The 16,977-nt window shown below is 45.2% G+C and overlaps 1 pseudogene; it reads right to left on the bottom strand.

Moving 5' to 3' along the window:
- Window positions 1-11,140: 11,140 nt before the first annotated feature.
- LOC127204747 (myosin light polypeptide 6-like) lies at window positions 11,141-11,533 on the bottom strand (annotated as a pseudogene).
- Between the last annotated feature and the right edge of the window lie 5,444 nt (window positions 11,534-16,977).

Below are 16,977 nucleotides of genomic sequence, written 5' to 3'. Positions count from 1 at the left end.
AAAATAATAATGACTCTTAAAGAAAAGAGTCACCCTGCTCAAACTATGGCACTAGCCAAGGACTATACATGCAGTAAATATTGAGCCCCGACCCAGATCTAGCCAATGGACAGGACATTCTCCACAGTTGAGTGGAGACTGGGGACTGACTTTCTCATGAACTCTGGTGCCCCATATTTAACCACGTCCCCTTGAGGGAGGGCCTGGTGGCACTCAGAGGAAGGATAGCAGGCTACCAAGAAGAGACATGATACCTTATGAGGATATACAGGAAGAGGAAATCCCCCTCAGGAACAGTCATAGCGGAGGGGAGTAGGGGGAAAGCAGGAGGGAGGGAGGAATGGGAGGATACAAGGGATGGATGGGATAACTAGTGAAATGTAATATGAATGAATTAATACAAATAGTGAAAAAAGAAAAAGAAAAGAGTCGTAAAGTGAGGGGGCTGGAAAGAAGGTGTGGCAGTTAAGAGCACAGGCTCCTCTTCAAAAGATCCAGGAGCCCTTCTCACGGCTCACATGGCATATCACAATGGTCTGTAATGGTGCCCTCTTCTGGCCTCTGCAGGCACCAAGTACACATGTGATGCACTGTCATATATTGTTGGCAAACAGTCGTATACATAGAAATAAGCTAAGCTTCTTTTAGAAGAAAAGGAAAGGAAAGTTAGACCCTTTAATGAGTAAGGCCAAATTGTGAACATCTGGCTTTCCAGCTGCCACATGGGCCGGAAACACCTAACTGCACTGTATGTATCAGGACAGACAGCCATCATGTGGTAGTAGAAGAGAAACAGAAAGAGCAGGAAGCTGTTCCTCAGCCTGGGACAGGGGAGTCTGTTTTCTGCGCTAATTACAGCGCGCAGCCCAAGTCTGAGTAGGAGTCTTATCGAAAGTCAATGAGGCACAGCTGAACGCAAGCGCAGACGCTGCACTCTGCCTTTGCTGAATGGATGGTGTTCTTTTCCCTCCTGGGGTTTCAGTGAGACTCTACTGCAGGAGTGTGACGTGTGGGGAGGAGTCCAGCTTGCCTCCCAATGCCATCATGTACATCCTGTCCCTGGGAGCCTTTAGATGCTCCATCCTGGCATTTGAAACTGTGTGTGCCTCTGCTTACTGGCCAACTACACTCTTCGCTTCTCCATAGGCAACACCATCAACTAGAGACCTAGTGTTAGGATCAGAACATTTACAGATTTCCGGGAGATCCGCTGGAGCCAGCAGGACAACTGCTTCTCTCAAAAATGTGATTCACGAAACAGCCATGGAACAGTGTCCTGTATCCTTCTAGACCTCACTTTTGTAAGGCCACGAGGGCAGAAAGGATTCTGCAGGAACAAGTGCAGAGGTGCAACAAGGGGATCCAAAATTCACGGGGTTCTCACGATGCAGTTTTCTTAACCCGATTCTCCCTCAAGAATGTGAGATTGTGGGGGCGAGTATCTAGCTCAGCTGGCAGAAGATTTGCTTAGCACATGTGAAGCCCTGGGCTCAGGCCCCAGCACTGCATAAACCGAGAGCTGTGGTATACACCTATAATCCCTGAACTCAGATAGAAGCAAAGGGTCAGAAGTTCCAGGGCATGCTCTACTGCACCAGGAACTCAAGGTCAACCTGGGCTGCATGACCCTGTCCCCAACTGAAAACAAAGACAGCAAGCCATGACATCAGCTCTTCGTGCAATCTTATAAGTACTTCTGAACATATTGGGACTCTCCCTCCATTCTGCTCTCTCTCTCTCTCTCTCTCTCTCTCTATCTATCTATCGATAGATAGATAGATAGATAGATAGATAGATATAGATATATATACACAGGGTCCCTTCGTGTGGCATAAAGTCTGATTCTCCAGGTTTTGTGGGTTTTTTTTTTCTTTCTGTTTTTCAAAGCCCAGACTCTTTTAAAGGAATTTTCAGAAAACCTTAGTTTTATAACCCCAATTTTTGCAATAGAAACTCTCTTGTTTCTGGCAATTAGGGGGCCCAGGTGCAGGGCAGGCATAGAATTGTAAATCCTGTAATCTTATCTCAAAAGATAAATTTTTATATGTTATTTTTCCCATGCAACCAGACACTTAAAGTGGGCATCAATGAGCAAAGGTCAAGACGGAATAATCATCACTGGTCAGTAGTCACACTAGCTAACACTGTCCCTATACTATCTTTCTCAGTTTCCAGTCCAGGCTCGAGAGCAGTGGGGCTTAGGCCATGACCTTGTATTCATACCCATAGGGAAAAACACAAGACTCTGGAGGAGGTAGAGGGCCAGCGAATGGAAGGGCCCAGGGCCCAATGAAACTTTAACAGATTTATAGTCCAGAAACAGGCCATTTGGCAGCAGCATCTGTGGCCTCCACATTCCTCACCTGGGTGTGGGGTGTCTGTGGCGTGATGCCAGCTACCTTCACTGCTATAGGAGGGGAGAACTGCCTTGGAGTGTCCATTCCAGGTTACTTGCAATGCCCTTTGGCTGGTCACTTGACCTACACTGTATCACTAGACTGGTGGTGGATTCAGAGGTTGGCTTGGCCTCTCAGATAGTTTAATGAATAGCCTGTACAGAAAATTGGAGGGTCTGTAGTAACTTGAAGGAATGGTTAGATGTTTTTGCCAACTACAGGTCTCTGAGCCTGTGAAGCAGTGGGGGAGGTTTTCAAACACATAGGAGTAAATTCCTCCCTCTGTGGGGTGCAGCAGGCCTAGGCAAAGTGAAGGAAGTGGGCATATCCACCCTTTGATAGATCCTAATGAGAGTTTTGTTAACGTTTTTATAATGTCTTGTTTATTTTTTTAAGCCCGGACATAACTCTGAGGTCTATATGCACAATAAAATCTTTAATCTAAAGTCTAAAACTTTAGCTACTAGTGAAGAGGTTTTGGCTGTGAAGGTTGGACCACTGTCTGGTCTCATTGGTAATGGAGAAACAAGTCGGGCCTGTTCCTGGAGAAGCTTTTTAGATATTATTTGAGCAGTCTCAGTCTATCCTCACAGAAAGGGTATCTTTAAAAACTCACCGGTACTTCTTATCCTCCCCCAGCCAACCAGAACTTGGTAAAGCCAGCCTCCCGAGTTCACTTGGGTGCTGGTCTCTCACTTGGACGCAATCCTGAGGAAGGACTCTCTGTTTTGTATTCACTTGAGCACAAACCTGGCATCTGGCGGAGACTTGCCACACTAGGCTCTCTAGTCTAGGGAGAACATTCCTTGGTCTGAGCAACTCAAAGTTTTGTGAGCTCCTGGTAAAGGTTAGTTACTAGAGACCTGCCAGTTGATTTGGGGAGGATGACCTTTCTCTCTGGTGTCCTCCATCAACCTGTGGGTGTGAGCTGTCCATTTCTTCTTTACCATGGAGTCTCAAGCAGTTCCAGGTTGTGGTACGTCGTCAGACTCTCAATAGGCTCCACTGGTCTTGGGGCCCTTTGTCCGGCATCAAGTCAGAAGCTCAGCAATGAAAGACAGCAGCTTGTAGGGGAAGCAGTTTGTAGGGGAAGGCCAAGATATTTTAATGTCTTTTTTCTTTTCCTCAGCAGTAAGAAGCTCTCTTTCTCTGTAGATCATACAATGGACACACCCAGTAGCAAAAGCATGCCAACTGATGCTCATTGAATACAGTGGTGGGCTTTCCTCTTTCCCATCTGAGAAACTGGGTCACACCAAGCAGCTCTGCTCTCTGGGATGAGGTACCCGGCTTAGGCTCAAATCATTTAGTTACAGTAACTACTGTAGCTCCCAAATTCCAGGTTTTATTTTTTGTTGTTTTGTTTTGTTGTTGTTGTTTTTGAGACAGGGTTTCTCTGTGTAACCTTGGCTGGCCTGGACTCGCTTTGTAGACCAGGCTGGCCTCGAACTCACAGCGATCCGCCTGCCTCGGCCTCCCAAGTGCTGGGATTAAAGGCGTGTGCCACCACCACCCGGCCCCAGGTTTTATTTTTCATCTCGTGACTATCATGGATAAGCACCTGTGTCATCAGGCAAACCGGACTGAAGGGTGGGCCAGGAATAGGGTGTGGTCCAGGATTGCACAGTCGTTAGTCAGCATTCTGCTGTTTCTCAGAGGATGGCCTCAAGCATGCCATGGGGCGCCGTGAGTGTAAGTTCTTGACCCAGAGTTTGTTTGTTTTCTTTTACTAAACCATCGTAGCTGCTAACAGCTCTTAGATAGTGGGCCATCCTGTGGCTACAAGGTCCAGTTGGTTGGACAGGTATATCAGGGCATTTCCACTGCCCTACAGTTTGGGTTACAACTCCTTTTGTCTTTTGTTTCATGGAAAACCAGATGAGTTTTGTGACATCTGGAAGTTCTGGGGCTGGGGTAGAAGTAAGAGCTGTTTTTCAAGCCTCAAATACTTTTTTTCAGTCTCAGTCCAGATTAGGGGCTCAGTGCCCACCCCTCGCCCATCCCCAGTCTTCCCACACCCCTGCCTTTGTGCTGGTGTATAGGGCCTTGCTATTTCCACAAACTCTGGTGTCCAGAGGTAGCAATATCCAACTGCACCTAGGAACTCAAAAGATTGGCAACAGTAGAAGGTTTCTGAGCATGCAAAGACCAAAATTATTTCAAAGTCAGGTGTGTAATGACTCTGGAATTATCTGTACCACATTGTGTTTTCACTGCAGGCTTCACTGTGAACACACAGTACAAGCACTTTGCACTGCTCAGGTCACCCTAGAGAACTGCCAGAATACCTCGGTGCAGATTTACAACTAGTGTCCATTACTTTTTAACTGTATGTAGAGGTCAATGGACAACTTTCAGGAGCTGGTTATCTCTTCCTACCATGTAGAGCCTGGAGAGCAAACTCAGATCATCGAGCTCAACAGCAAAAACCTTTGCTCTCCGGCCAATCCTGACTTCATTATGAACTTCCGTGTTTTCCTTGTATGTATTAAGTTTTTTTTTAACCCATGTAAAAATAATAAGGTTTGATTATGGAAAATATTTTAAATATTTTCCTACTGTTATTTCTCAGTGGATAAGTGGATTATGCCTTTAGATTGGGTTGTGTTATTCAAACAAATACATCCATCTCATTAGCATGCAAATTTGCTTTAGTCACCAATAAATGGTAAAATTTTACATGTACCAGTTTTTCAAAAATATTTTTTGTGGTAATGGAGATTCAACCCAGGGCCTCGTGCATGTTAAGCAAGCAGTCTACTCCTGAGGCCGTCCCCTGGTCTCTTCACCTTTTCCTTTGAACTGAGGATCTCATCAATTTTCCCAAGCTGGTCTCAGTTTACAGTGTAGTACAGACTGGCCCAGAATCTGTGATCCTTCCACCTCAGTCTCCCAGGTATGTAGGATTACAAGGCCGAGTGGCTAGAAACAACTTTCAATAATTCATTGCTTACTATCGGTGAATGTTTAATTTGTATGCTTATCTCATGTACATATCCAGCCAGGACCATGTAAAATTTTTTCAGGCACAAATAGCTTTCTAGATAAACAGTTTAAGAAGCTATGCTTCTTAAGAAGCTGTGCTGGAGCAACAAACACATTCCCAAGTATGTGTAAGTGGCATTACAACAGCGCCACACAGGGAGAAAACAGGGCTGCACGCAACAACCATGTTATGTCATGTAGGGAGATGAAGCCAGAAGCTAGAGTCTGTTTCTATAGTTGAGAGATCAAGGGCACTGTCTTACAGCAGCCGCTCTGCTGACACGAAGAAGCTGGATGGCAGCCTGAGGTGGCGCTTGGAAGAAGCAGCAATGCTGTGTCTTTATTCTGCTCTTAATTCATAGTAACTCACCTAGATCGCCTCAACCACAGAAATTATTGAAAAGAAAGAAAAAAACACATCCAAGAACAGATTAGATAGATAGATAGATAGATAGATAGATAGATAGATAGATAGATAGATAGACAGACAGTCTGAATGTAAACATTTAGAACAAAACAAGAAATTAGCACGGGAAAATAAAGATCACACCTGCAGCCCTGCCATCAGGGAGATGGAGATTGGAGGGTCGGAAGGTTGGCAGCTCAGGGTCCTCAGATGCTTAATGATCTGGAGACCAACCCAGGCCATGTGAGAGCATATCTGAGAAGAAAGGAAGGAAGAAAGAAAGAAAGAGAAATTATAAAAATGACATTCTATGTTAATATAAATAACATTCTGATGACAAAATACATGTCCAAGACCAAAAATAATTGCAAGAATGTTTTACTGTTTTACAAATTCCATGTCTGGTTTAGTATGGACTGTCACATCTGCTGGTACATCTAACTCGCTGGCAGATGTCACAACTTAAGAGCACGAGGAAAATATGACCTCAAAGAAAACTGTATTTGGAAAAGAAAAAGTGTTGTATAATATTGTGGGTGGCTGGAGGTTTTGTTGTTGTTGTTTAGGTCGATTGCTTTTAAGTTCTTTAGGCAAGTTCTCCGAACTTATTCTGTAGCTTGCACAGGCCTGGAACTTCTGGTCCTCCCACCTCAGCCTCCCAAGTGCTGGACTGTGGGGGTTGAACCACCAAACCCAACTGAGATTATGAATGTTCTAACTAATGAGGCACTCAGTCAAACTCCACCATTTAAGAGTAACTTTTATTGGTCTGGTGTAACTGTCCTCTTGGAGTCTTACCCTTTCTAGTTCTTTCTGAACTCTGGCTGGCTGGTTCAACTCGGCTGTTCTGACCCAAACTCCTCTCCAAGCTGACTGATTCAAACTGGCTTCTCTCAGCTTCTGATTGAATTTCTTTGCTTGGCCTCAAACTAAGTCTGGTAGTCTGTTCTAATCTTCTGGCTCCTTCTCATTCTCTGGCTCATTCTGTCTTCACCTGTGTCTGGCTTATTCTCTCTGCAACTTGTCTCTGTAAAATTCTCCTGGTAAAACTGCCTCCCACAACGCTTTCTGCTTCTCTCTCAAGTCATCTCTCTTTCCTGAGTTTTCCTCAGGTGAGTTGCGGGAACCGTATCTCTGACTCTTTCTGTCAAATTGCTCTCTGATTTGTCATTTTGTCTGCCCCTCAATTAGATATTACTTTCAAACATGGCTGCTTCCTTCCATGAACTAACCTTACCAGCAGGCCAGGGCTAGCCTGGCAGTCTTTTTGTAGGCTAGGCCCAGCTCAGAACAACTTTCTTACCTCAGACTCTTGTGTGCTGGATTTACAGGGATGCACCTAACAAGCACTAGATTTGTGATTGTTTATTTTATCTTTTTAAAAAAATCTCTGTGTGGCCAGGTGTGGTGGATCACATCTTTAATCCTAGCCCTCGGAAGGCAGAGGCAAGTAGATCTCTGTGAGTTTGAGGCTAGCCTGGTCTACAAAGGGAGTCCAGGACAGTCAAGGCTACACAGAGAAACCCTGTCTTGAAAAAAAAGCCAAAGAAACAAAAAAATCTGTGTGTGTGTGTGTGAGAGAGAGAGAGAGAGAGAGAGAGAGAGAGAGAGAGAGAGAGAGCTATGCTCATCTGTGTGTATGTATGCATATGTGTGAGGATAGCATGTATGTCACATTGTGCGTGAGGTCAAATGACCACGAAATTTTTCCATGCCTTGCATGTTGTTTACAGCAAGGTCTTTTTGTTGAAGCTTCATATGCCAGGCTAGCTGGCTCACCAGCTCCAGGCATTCTCCTGTCATGGAACCCTGGGATTGCAGGTGCACTACTGCCTCTGGCTCTATGTGTATTCTGGGGACCTGATCTCAGATCTTCACACTTGTTCAGCAAATACTTTACCCACTGAGCTGTTTCTCAGCCCCAGGTTTTGGCTCTTAATTGTTGGGTTCTGGGTAGAAGCCAAGAAAACTCATTTCAGACACAAGCTAAAATTGGAAGCTTTATTTTCCGAGCTCAGGGAAGTGGCCAGTTTGGGATCAGAACTTCAACCCTGAGAGGGAGTTGTATTGCATATTTAAGGGTGAAAACCACAATCGGCTCATACAGGGGACCGATGGTGGAACAGGGTGGTCATCTCTGACTCAAGTTATTTTGCTAACATGACTTTCTAACTGATCTTGAAAGTGTGCCTGCCCATCGCGGGCAGCTGGACTATGGTTGGGGGCGAATTTCTGGGAACAAGGCCACAGAGTATCTCATTGGACATAAACATAGTTTATGGTCAACCTGACCTTGTACAGAGACTCGTTTACATCAGCAGTGAGCTGAGATGATATGGCTGGTGGGCCTGAAATGAAAACATCTAAAGTTATGCTACCCAAAAGGCGCATCCTCAACTCAACATTAGTGAGAGACTGGAAATCACTAGGACATCTCAAACACACTGTCAGTGAAAGGCACGGCGCTGGGACTAAGGCGGCCAGATCAGCTTCAGAGTCAATCAACAGCTGCAGAGCCTAGAGTCACTTGGTAGCTGAAACCCTCTTGTCATAATAATTCCTGATGTCCAGGCATCCGTCACTGGTCCCCCCTTTGATTCTGTCCACATCCACACATGGAATTCCTAGATTCTGTGAAGTAGAAGCTATGTACTATTTGTATTTACCTATTGGTAAAATGTAGCTCTTTTTTCCCTTAAGTGTGAAAATAGGGAAGAAAGCCATATAGTGGTCACTGTGTGTGTGTGTGTGTGAGTGTGTGTGTGTGTGTGTGTGTGTGTGTGTGTGTGTGTGTGTGTGTGTGTTTTGAGACAGGGTTTCTCTGTGTGTAGCCCTGGGTGTCCTGGAACTCACTTTGTAGACCAGGCTGGCCTTGAACTCATAGAGGTCTGCCTCCCTCTGCCTCTCAAGTGCTAGGATTAAAGGTGTGCACCACCAGCACCAGGCTGTGTGTGTGTGTTTGTTACTTTGTCATCAGCTGAAATAACAAGCCAGGCCTGGTGGCTTACAGACCTGTAATCATAGACAGTACTTGGGAGGCAGGGTCAGAAGGCTGATGAGTTCCAGGGTAGCCGGACCTAAATTGCTAATTCTAGGCCAGCCTGTGCTACATAGAGAAATTCTGCCTCAAAGTAAAACAAACGAAAACAAAAACCCTATCAGGTCACAGTGCCTGTTGGCAATGTTTACATTCACTGCTACTTTGACATGACAGTAGTTACTAGGCCTACAGCTAGATCCTACCATAATTAAATACGTTAATAATGAAGCCAGGTGTGGTGGCACACACCTTTAATCCCAGCACTGGGAGGCAGATGCAGGAGGATCTCTGTGAATTTGATGTCAGACTGGTCTACCAAGTGAGTCCAAGACAGCCAGGGCTAACAAACAGAGAAACCTTGTCTTGAAAAACCAATGATAATAATAATGAATAACTATAACACATCATCATCATCATCATCATAATAAACAGCTAGGAATGGCAGCTCACATCTTTATTGACAGCATTTGAGAAGTTACAGCAGATGAATTGCCAGTTGTTTGAGGATGCTCTGGGCTACATGGTGAACTTTAAACCAGCCTGGTGCATAGAACAACACTGTATCTCAAAATAAATAACCCAGGACATACAATCCATTACTATCAATGCTTTATTCTTTTTTAAATTGTTTTATTTAATTTCCTTTTTATTTTGTGCATTTTAAATATTATTCTAAGCTGGGTAGTGGTTTACACAACTTTAATCCCAGAACTCAGGAAGCAGAGGAAGGCAGATCTCTGGGTTTCAGGTCAGCTTGGTCCACAGAGCAAGTCCCAGGATAGCCAGGGTTACACAGAGAAACCCTGTCTCAAACAACAACAACAACATTATTCTGAATAGGAATCAAAATTATGAAGTTTGGGGCTGGTGAAGTGGCTCAGCAAGGGAAAGACACTTCCTGCCAAGCCTAACAACCTGCATTTGATCCGGGACCCACATGTTGGAAGGACAGAACTGATTGCCACAGGTTATTCTCTGACCTCCACACACATGATGTTTTGCACATGGGAGCCCATCAACACACAAATAAATGATAAATAAATGTAATTTTTAAAAGTTACATATATTGTTCCTTATTTTATGTGTCTGGGTGTTTTGCCTGCATTGACGTACGTGTGTGCACTATATTCATGCAGTTCCCACAGAGGACAGAACAAGGTGTCAGACTGCTAAAATAGAAATACAGAGAGTTTTGAGCTGCCACTTAGGTGCCAGGTGCTCGCCCTGTGTCTTCTGGAAGAGCAGCAAGTGCTTTTAAACATTGAGCCCTTTGGTCAGTCTTCCAAGCGTACTTTCCACTTAAGTTTTGTAGACTCACGAAGAAAGTCCATGGCCCGAGAACGCTGGGGAGGAAGCTGCCTCCTCTCACCATACTATCTTTCCTGGATGGACACTGCCCTGAATTTTCACAAAGGGAGAGGAAGCATTTGCTTGATAGCTCCAGAGAGCAGCCAGTTCGTCAAGTCAGAGGACTGTGGACAAGCTGCCTTATCCATGAGGTACCATAGAAGGAGGGCCCACGACCGAAGAGCCCGGAGGATGGCGTCTGCAAACACGCTAGCCTGGCTAGCTTTAAAGTACAGATGTGAAGTCAATAAATGTCTAATTAAATTTGCACGAAAAATTATATGCCACGCTAATCTGTTGCCAAATTTAATATTCACAAATATTTTTGCATTTGAAAAAACTCCACAATCAGAGGTTTTTTTTCCTCACTTTGCAGGCAATTGCAAGTAAACACTCATATGAAGAAAGACAGAAAAGATTTTTTTAAATTGGCGCCAAATAGTCCCAAAATTAGGATTAAGAAAACACATCAAATATTTTATGAGGGGAAAGCTACAGTTGCATAATATGAGAATGTCATGATTTTTTAAAAATAGCTGAGAAGGTGTGAGATAGGAATAGAAATTAAGGGGTGAATCAGGTCTTCAAAAATGCAGGATGTTTTGACACTGTGACTATGAGTCTGCAGGGCTGCGTTCACAGCAATCCTGGGATAATAGTTTCCTTTTGGCTGTTGTGATAAAATACCCCTACCAAAAGCAAAACCTGTTGTGGGGTGTCAACCAAAGAAGACTGCTCAGACCTTTTATTTTTTCAGGGAAAAGAGCAAGTTTCATTTGGGGAAGGCAAACATCATTCAAAAGAAACCAGATGGGCAAAGGTGCTGTGATAAGGGAGCCTTTGGGGCCACACAGAAATCTCACACTGGGCAAGGCACAGGGTCCGGCTCAGGCTCAGGCTCAGGCACCAGCTCCGGCATAGGCTTGGCATGTGGAAATGCCACTAAGCACCATCGGGGCAAGCTCTTCATGGCCCGGCCACCAGCATCTCTACTTCTTCTTCTGTCATCTTTTCACCCGGTGTGACATGACTGATTTCCGCCCCCATGATGGTTCCATTCCCTTCCTTGTCAAACACACGAAGGCCGTCAACACAATCCTCATGAGTTCCCTGGTCCTCGCTCTTGGCCACAGTCTGCTGCATCAGCAGGAAGTGCTCAAAGTCCAGACCCTTCACATTCGTCTCATCACTCTTAGGGTTCCCCAGGACCTTGAACACCTCGGCATTGGTGGGGTTCTAGCCCAGGGCCCTCATCACATCCTCACATTGGCTGTACAGGATTTTGCCATCACCTATTCAGTCAAACAGCTGGAAAGCCTCTTTGAATTCTGTGGTCTGGTCCTTGGTAAAATCACACATCTTGGCTGCTCAGCTCTATGAGACCTTTTCTTGCAGTCATGGCCCAATAGCAAGTATTGATTAGCCAAGGGGCAACTACCTTGGGTGTTCAATCCCAGTGTGGCACTGAGCCTTCCTCAGAGTGAGCTGTTGAGCACAGAAGCCATGTTCTGTTCTGGGTTGACACACTTCAATTAACGAGAACAGTTAGGAGAGACAGAACTACAGAAGCCAAAAGACAAGGTGATTACATGCCTAGACTTTGGCAGAACTATGGACTTTGATGAATATGATTTTTGTTTTTGTTTTAGCAGGTGGTGTTGTCTACATGCTGAGTTTTATGGCCTGAACGGTATTTCCATCATGGAGTCAGTTGTGCTAAGGACTATGGCCCTGTTACAATCCCACTTCTCTTAGTAAATGAGTCAAATTGTGACTCCTCCTTCACACAATTGTCTAAATAGTTTAAGATGCAGGGCCCCACCACTAATCAATTGGGGTAAGAAATTAAAGGTCCAGCTAGTGCTAATAGCAGAGTGGCCAAGGAGATCAAGAGAGGAGAGGCTTGCACCAGCGATCTGATTATGTCTTTGTCTCTTTCTCTTTTTGAGGTTTTGCCCAACTGTGGCAAGATTTTCTCTAATTATTCCTGATCAATTAACATAGAAACAACAGGTCCTTCCCAAAGCCATGCATAGCCCCCCTTATCTCATGAGAAGTAAGTTTAAGTCTCTGATTCTATAGGACCGTTTCTGTGAAGGAATCCAACTGTCCTTTCAATTTGAACATGGACACGTTTAATACCTCTAGGTCCTGATCAACCTGCCTACTTAGTTTTTAAAGTTTTTATCTCCCATGATAAAGGCTAGTGTGTCTATGGCTGTTGTCGGGTCCAACCATGAGTGGGATGAAGACAGGAACAGCTTTTTTTTTTTTTCCTAATTCTAAGTAGTCCAGAGTCCATTTATATAGAGTATGCCTGGGGAGAGTGTGTACTAAGGAGCATAAAGGGGGTTTCTCAGTTTGGAAGGCATTTGAAGAGGCATTTTTAGCTAATCCACTAATAACATGCCCATTAGGTAGTCTCAGAGGGCCAGTAATATTGCTACTGTCCAGGCAAATTAACCTGCAAGGCAAAATAGCGGGCCACAGAATAAGGGGGAAAGCCTAGGCTACAGGTTTGTATATTACACTGTAAGTCCTTTAATGTTCATTAGGCTGCGCCCAGTCACGGTGAGTTCTGTCAGTCAATGGCTGAGTCTGGCCTTTTCCTATCCCTGTGTAGTATGGGGACTGGAGGTCTAAGCATGAAGAGTGATCCTGGCTGGCTTCTGGCTAGGAATGATTAACTAAGTGGTGGACCAATTCAAGAGTGGGACGCGGAAGGTGGGATTCTGGCCCCAAGTGTGTTTAGTGCTCTGGAGGGGAGAGTTGGTTGGAGCCTTGGCATGGGTAAGAGATCTTTGTTAATTCTGGGGACCCCAAGAGATGGTTCAAATCTATCCATAGGGTGCCTTCCTGTGGCAGAAAGTCTGATTTCCCAGGTTCTCTTATGTTTCTCAAAAGAATTTTTCCAGGAAGTCTCAGTTTTGCACAACCCCAATTTTTGCGATGGAAACGCCCTTGTTCCTGGCAACTAGAGAACTCAATTGCAGGGCATGCATAGAGTTGTAAACTCGGTGTCCCTATCTCAAGAGATAAACTCCCACATCTTTCCTTTCTCTAATAAAACCAGACACTTAAAGTGGACATGAGTGAGTGAAGGTCAGGATGGAATATGGGTTCCTGGTCTGGAGTCACACTAGCTAATTCCTTCCCTGTGTCTGCTTTCTCAGTATCCAGGTCCAGGCCTGAGGGTGGTGGGGATCGGACCCTGACCTTTTACGTTCATAACCATAGGGCAAAACATGATGACTCGGGAAGAGGCAGAGGGGAAGGGACTGGAAAGGCCTGGGGCCCAATGAAACCTTAATTTCAACGAGTCCATAGTCCAAAAGTAATCCATTTTCAGCAGCATCTGTGGCTTCTGCTGTCTTGACCCAGGTGTGGTGGACCCATGGTGTAATGTCAGTTACCTTCATGGCCATAAAAATGGAGAGAATTGCCATGTAGGATCTTTTCCAAGTTGGTTCCTCTGCCCCTTTGGCTACCGGTGTGACCCAACCGTAGCACCATACTCAAACAAGGGGAAGCTGATGGTGGACTCAGAGTTCGGCTAAGTCTCACAGATAGTACAATAAATAGCCTTTATGGAGGACTGTAGGATCTGTGATGCCTTGAGAAAGAAGTGATTAGAGAGTTTTTCCAGCTACAGTTCTCTGAGCCAGGTAAGCAGTGAGGGGAGGTCTTTCAAACATAATCTCACAGGGAGTAAATCCACTGCCCCCAAAAAGGAAGGAGGCGTATCCACCCTTCATTGAACTCTAATAAGAGTCCTATTTGTTGCTTTTTTTTTTAATGTCCAGTTCACTCTTCCTACCTGCCTAGGACTCTAAGATCTATATACACAATGAAGTTTTCAATCTAGGTCTAAAGCTCTGAAGCCACGTAGCTGTTAATTGAGAGGTCTTGGCTATGAAAGCCAGGCCATTGTCAGACCCCATTGCTGGGGGGTGGGACAAGGCAAATCAGGGGGCCTGTTCCTGGAGAAGCTTTTTAACTACCATTGAGCAGTGTCAGTCCTCCCAGAAAGAGTATCTATTAAAAACTAACAGGTACTTTTATCTTCCCCCAACAGACTGGATCTTGGTGAAACCAGTTTTCCCAGAGTTCACTGGGGTGTTGGTCTCTGTTTTGGATTCACTTGCACACAAACCTGGTATCTGGCTGAGACACCCCATGCTAAGCTGCCCAGTCTAGGTGGAACATATCTTGGTCTGAGCAACTCAGAAAGTTTTGTGGACCCCAGATGAGTAGCTTGGTGACAAGTTACCAGAGTCCTGCCAGTTGTTTCCAGGAGAATGATCTTTCCCTCTGGTATCCTCTGTCAACCTGTGGGTTTGAGCTGTCCATTTCTTCTTTACCACAGAGTTTCAGGGCGTGTCCTCAGAATATCAACAGGCCCCTCTGGTCTTAGGGCTATTTGAGAGGCAGTCAAGTCAGTACCCCACTCACCTCTTCCTTTACTGGGCTCATCATTTTTATGTCCTCAAAGTGGAGCAGTAGAAGACAGCAGATCACAGGGGAAGCCGACTAGCCTCTAGGAAGGACAAGATTTTCTCCTTGTTTTTAATATTCGTTTCCCCGGTGGGAAGAAGCCTTCTTTCTCTATTGCTCATACCTACCGTGAACTTGCGCAGTAGTAAAAGCATGCGGACTGATGGTCTGTGTGCGGTGGACTTTACTTTCTCCATCTGAGAGCCCGGGTCAGATGGGTCAGTTCTGTTCTTTAGGCTGATGTACCTGGCTTGGGCCCATATCATTTCAGCTAAAGGAACTACTATATTTCCCACGTACCTGGTTTCATCTTTCGTCTCCTGACAGTCGTGGATGAGCACCTGCGGGTCCTCAGAAGGCAAGAGGGTAACAGGATTGACTCAAGGGTGGTCCAGGAATGAGGGTTGGTACTAGGTCACAGAGGCATTAGATAGTCATTGTTCCTTGGAGGAGGACCTCAATGGCATGGAGTCTGTGAGTATAAGATCTTGACCAGAATTAACTCTTCTGTCGCCTCACCCTCACCTCCACACTGGGACCTGGACCTGCCTGGACCATGAGCAGAAGTCTAGCAACAATATAAGCAAGTGCTCCAGAGTGGGACAGACAGAGGTTTTTTAGGCTTCTCTGGGCAACCTGGCAGAGCCAAAAGAATTCAAGTCCCCAACAAGAGGCACAGTTTGTAAGTGAGAAGGCATCTCAAACCAGAGAAAGCCATTGGTCAATACAAGAAAACAGAACTGACAGAAATACACACACACACACACAGAGAGAGAGAGAGAGAGAGAGAGAGAGAGAGAGAGAGAGAGAGAGAGAGAGAGACAGAGACAGAGACAGACAGAGAGACAGAGAGGGAGAGACCTAGAAAGACACATACTAAAGACAACCAGGAGTGGCCACCAAATATTCATACACCTGAAACAGGCAGGTAGAATCTAATGGCATCTCACACAGATCCTAGACACTTAATGAAAGACCATGTCTCATCTCTCTTATGTGCCCAAACAGAAGACACATTAACCAGACTTATCCAGAGGTGACAGACCAGGCAACTTTTTACTGTTTCCTTTTGGAGTGGAGGTGTCAGAGTCCTCTGAAGCGTTGCTAGGCACTGGATGATCAAAGGGAGTCCTGGGGACCTGGAACATCTTAAGTCATACACGCCCTAGGAGCCCCCTGAACAGCACACACTCTTCCTCACTCCAAGGGGCTCTGAGACCCTAATGTTTCAAGTCTGGGGATCTCTGTGGGACCTCCAGAATGTTGTGGAGTGTGCACCAGAGAAGACTGCTCAAACACGAATGTAAGCCAATAACTAAACTCAGTGGCTTGTTTATAGATAGCATCACCTTCCAAAATAAGAACAAAGACCCATAAAAAGTCCATCAAAGTCCATAGTTATGGGACAGTCTGTAGATGAACTAACATTGATTTTTGGCTTCTGTAGGTCTGCTTTTGGCTAACTGTTCTTGTTAACTGCAATCAACCCATATGTCAACCCAGGATATGTTTCATTTTTTATTTTGTTTTGGAGTGTGTGTGTGTGTGTGTGTGTGTGTGTGTGTGTGTGTGTGTTTAGCGGAGGGGGGAGAGTGCTAAAAAGTTCACCCTGAGAAAGGCTTGCTGCTATACTGGGATCCTGAACACCCAATGTAGTTGCCAGCTGGCTACTACAAGACTCTCTACTGGCTTAAACTCATGTCGGAGAAGTCTTCTCTGGGACACCCCACAATAGTAGGTTGGCTAAACTTTACTGCCCAGACCACTGACCCTTTGGTGAAAAACACCTGGCCTTCTACAAGTTGGGATTCTTCTGTGTCCTCCCTCTGAATATATATATATATATAATGCTGTTAGTTTGTTCCTTAACAACTCCAAACAAATCCACTGTTGTCACCTCTCATAGTGACAAGTTCCTGTGAAGGTACAAATGACTGTGCCTGTATGTCCTCCACTTGCCTGTTCCCAGCTGGCTCCCACCCTGCTCTCACATTTCTCTCTATGTAGCATTAGTGAATTGCCTCTGGTGTGGGTGAGACAGAATATAGCCCCAGTTGTGTGTCAGAGCCTTAGTTCCCAGATACTAGCACTATTGAGAGTCAATTGGATCACAAGTGTGCTAAGCACAAAGATGAATGGCCTACTGGTGGATTCAAGGCTCCACTGGCTATTAGCAGGCGGGCCTGGTTGGACGAATGCTGGGCACACTAGAACTGGTAAGACGGGAGGAGGGGAAGAGAAAAGGCCTGGGAAGAATATGGAAAAGTGGGGAGGGAAAGATCAGATGACACTCTAACATCGATTTCTTT

Source organism: Acomys russatus, chromosome 20, assembly GCF_903995435.1.
Source record: "Acomys russatus chromosome 20, mAcoRus1.1, whole genome shotgun sequence".
Classification (NCBI taxonomy): domain Eukaryota; kingdom Metazoa; phylum Chordata; class Mammalia; order Rodentia; family Muridae; genus Acomys; species Acomys russatus.
The sequence above is the reverse complement of the archived record's forward strand: the minus strand, read 5'-3'. Positions and strand labels throughout refer to the sequence as shown.